Source organism: Pteropus vampyrus, unplaced genomic scaffold (assembly GCF_000151845.1).
Source record: "Pteropus vampyrus isolate Shadow unplaced genomic scaffold, Pvam_2.0 Scaffold131, whole genome shotgun sequence".
NCBI lineage: Eukaryota > Metazoa > Chordata > Mammalia > Chiroptera > Pteropodidae > Pteropus > Pteropus vampyrus.
Window position 1 is genome coordinate 508,527 of NW_011888912.1, and position 4,474 is coordinate 513,000.

Here is a 4,474-nt window from a genome sequence, read left to right on the forward strand (position 1 = left end):
TAGGTCATCAGCCACTAGCGCGACCATCTGTCTGACCTAGTTTCACGTTATGGTCTTAACAACCGCATGCCAGACCTGTTAGTAAAGATAGCAAAATTAAAAGCTTTCTGAGCTGGAGGGGACCTACAATTTGATTCTAGTCCTGAGCATTGCTTGACTCATCAAGAGATTATAAACATCTGTGAATTCAGTGAGAGATCTCAGAAGTTCTTAAAAATATGTGCAAAAAAGGTTTCATAGCCTCTTGAGCCCTGGAGGTCATTCATGTCGGTGGAATTCTGCCTTGGGCAAATGCTGTCTTCTCTCTTCTTTCTGATTTACTCGCAGTTTTAACACTTCCCCCAAAAGCAGTCACACCCCCCTGTCAACCAAACTGTTGTAACTTTGGCTGTAACTTCCTATCCACTCTTAAACACAGCAACGCCAGGAAACGGGGAGCGGTCTAACTCAGCGAATGTGGCAAAGAAACAGATATTGAAACAAAGCTAAGGAAGAAATCAGCCGTGATGCAGTTCGGCTAAGTCCAGCACGCGAACTTCCTCTGGACAGATGAAAAAGGATGTCCAGTGCTTCGAAACCATGAGCTTCCCTCGTCAGCCATCAAATCCATGAGGCAGCCTCCAGGTCCACATCCGGCTGCCAGGGACATGGCTCCATCTGCAAGTTGGGCTTGAATCCCACGGAATCGGGACGTTTCGCCTTTCGCATGCTGTGGCCTTGGGCGTGCAGAGTTGGGATCGCTATGTGATGACACGGCAGGGCCACTGTATCAACGCTGACCTCATACCCAGCGGGAAGGAGCCTCGGAGACCAGCCGAAGCCAGACCCCTCAGTCGAACACCTCCTACTGACTCGGGAGAAACTGTCATCGATTAAAGACATCATTTTCTATTAAAATGATGTCATCGATGAAAGACATCATTTTTTATTAAAATGATGTCATCGATGAAAGACATCATTTTCTATTAAAAGGATGTCTTTATACGTTTCTCTTATAATCAAAGAGTGTTTGCCTTGTGTGTTTTGATGCAATGAATGCCATTTGTCCAATGAAAGGCCGTGGCATTGGTATGTGAGCTGTACATCGTGTCTTTGAGGTGAGAACCACCAGCACGATGTGGAGATTAGAGGATGAGGATCCAATGAAGTTAAGTAACCAGCCCAGACTCGGAGAGGGAGTGACAGACGCGAAACTAGATATAATCTCGCTTTCCTAGCTACAGCCTGGAGCCACTTGATTCCTGCGCCACATTAGCTCGTTGGGGGTTTACATGGCCACCGTCTGGAGACGTGGCCTCGCCGTGTATGGTTTTATTGCTAAGGACCATAACTGGAAATAACGGGAGGTGAACGGGAAGTTTCTGCATCCTTTCCGTTTCTGGGACGACTGCGATGAAGTTTTTCAGAAGCGAGAGCGCAAGGCTAAGCTCGGCTTCCTGAGAACAGGGTAAACGCTGGGCAAACGCGAGAGATTCCAGCAATAATGCAGCCTGAGAAGACGCGTCGCAGCGCGTGGAGTTAGAGGACGCGGGGGCCGTTCCTGGCTCTGCCATTTCTCACGAGGCCACCGCCGCTGTCGCCTGGATAGACCGCGTCAGGTGTGACGGCACCGAGGAGCCTACCAGGGGAACCCCCGATCGATGACAGTTTCCCATCGTCGACCGCAGTCCAAGCCTGGAGCTGAGGCACGGAGGCCCCAACGTGACCGCGCTGAATGACCTTGGAAAACCGGAGTCTCAGGCGTCCTGAGCACGTTCCGGATCAGGAGCGGCGTCGTCCCTTCGTTTCAGGCCACGGGGTTCCAAGAGACTTTGCTCACCATGCTTTATTTTATCCCTCACCTCTGCCGACCCCAACGAATGGAGAGAGAGGAGGAGGACGAGGTCTGTCCCTTATAGAATGACTCGTTTTCCCAGGCATTAAAAAAACGCGTCACCCTATCGCAGCCTCACAAATGCTAAAAATCATTTTGTCTATTTTGCTGGCGCGGAAGTTCAAGCGCAGAGAGGTAGAGCAGCTTGCAAACAGTCCAGGCGGGGTGCGGACCGCTTCTGTCTGACTTCCAGACTCTCGTCTCCTTCTACCACCTCGTACCGTCTGCCGCCCGAGCTCCCTGCCTTGTGTAGCACATCGGACGGTCCCAGGGAAACCAACTGTGCGATAGTCCGTGTTCTCATTACCGAATGCAAACAGACTGGATTTCAGGAGTCTGAAGTGTCAATTCATATGTACTCACTAAGGAAGATAGCAATGAAGCATTCTCTCGGCTTTCAGCTAGAGTCTGTTTGGAAAGAATTCATTAAGGCTAGGAAATTATTTTCGTTTGGTATCATGGAAAAAAAGCTGAAATTTTATAGGTACGATTATTAAAGACAAAAAAAAAAAACTTTGGAGAAGGTCTAAGTTAGCATCTTACAGTCAATATTAGTCTTTTATGTTGCAATCTCAAAATAGAACACGCCGACATATTATTATGATAGTCCTCAAATATGTAAATACGTCATGGTAAAATTCCTCCCATTTTACAGCTGGGAAATATGAGAGAATGGTATGGACCTCCATGACATCACCAGGTCAGAAACGTCGGTTTTCGTTAAACTGTGGTTTGAGCTCAGAGTGGACAAAATTTTAAAAATGAATTATTTTTAAGAAAGAAAAGAATCGAGCATATAGTACAGAAAGTTAAATGTAACTTTATGTAAGTAGTCAATCTCTGGTACGATTTTTTCCCCTCTTTGTAAAATATCGAAAGGAGTAGAAATAAGTTTAAGAAAATCGCGCAGCGAGTGCCAGTTCCCTGTGGCATTGTCTCTCTCTCTCTCTCTCTTGTCTCTCTCTCTCTCTTTTCTCTCTCTCTCTCGTCTCTCTCTCTTGTCTCTCTCTCTCTCTTTTCTCTCTCTCTTTTTTCTCTCTCTCTCTCTTCTCTCTCTCGTCGCATTCTCGGCTCCTCCTCTTCCTCTTGTCCTTCGTTTTCAAAGGTAGAAATGATGTCATGGGTGGGAACGCAGTGGGATTATTTTTAGATTGTGGCTCTTTGTTCCTCCTCGGATATTCTGGGACCACCATCACCGCTGGCTGGGACCTGGCGGAGGCTTTACTGCGGCTCTTCAGCCACCCGGTTGGCCTGGGACCCCACGTCTGAGGATGTGACACACACACAGCACAGAAGCCCCCGGCAGCAATCTGCTCCCCACGGTCTTAGCTATCATTCATTCAAAACGGGCTTTGGTCTTCGGCCCCCTTAGAATACACCTCCGTCTCGAGTTTCAGCAAACTCCACACCCTTTTAATCCTCGGGGCCCACGACAACTTTAAAACACACCAACAGACGACACAAGGAACCGTTCGAATGGCTTATGAAGAAATTGGGGCGAAACCAAGGAGAGGTGTATATGTTTAGAAGTTGACCCCCCACCTCCACTCATCCCCGTCAGCTTCTGGAACCTTCTACGATCTGTTCTTGTGATTCTGCACATAGCCTATGGTCCCCAAATGAGTAAACAGAACGCTCAGTACTCGCCCTGCATTTGGGAGTTTGGTTTTGCTTCTGGCCATGGAACAAAAGGTCTTGAGGAGACGCTAAGTTCATTCCTATCAATTACTCGGGCCGATCGGCTTTACCAGCCTCGCCGTTGGTGTGGCTCTGGTCCTGGGGTCAAATGTTTTGGAACCTGAGTCCAGTTCTCCAACGCATGCCTCTAAACCGGAAGCCCTGTGAGGCATCCTGACAAAGATCCCTAGTGTCAAATACCTGCCTATTGTCTGCCATTGGACTACCTGTTGCCACGGCCTACCTGTGTGGGAGGCAGAACAGTGGTCCCCAAAGGTGCCTGTGTTAAGTCACGTGACATAGGAGAGTTAAGGTTGCAGATGGAATTCAGGTCGACAAGCGGTTGACCTTGAAATAGGGTGACTGTCCTGGATCATGCAGATGAGCCCAAGGGAATTGCAGGTACCCTCGAAGGTGGGGGGAGAAAGCAGAAACGTCATTGTCAGAGTCATGCACAGTGACAGAGCCGTGGCTGGCCATCGCTAGCCTCGACGAGGCCTGGAGGGAGGAAGGGAGGGAGGGGTCGGGAGCTGGGGAAGGTAAGCAGCCTCTAAAGGCTGGAAAAGGCCGGGAAGCAGATTCTTCCTTAGGGAATCCAGAAGGAATGCACATCTTGTTTTTAGTTCAGTGAGACCTGGAAAAAAAAGGTGTCTCTGACTTTTGACCCCCGGAACTGTGAGATGATGTATTTGTGTCGTTTGAAGCCACGAGATTTGCGGGAACTTGTTACAGCAGCAAGAGAGAGCCGATGCATCCTGCGCACCTGCCCATCTCCCCCATCCACGTTCGCCCCGCAGTCGGCCAGCGACGTTGATGAATCTGTTCTCTTTTTTGTGACCTCGATCAAAACGACACCTGTTGGCAGATCTAGGTTCCAGGGTCGCCCTTTCAAAGGTGACCTTTCCATGCCCATGTCACGACGGC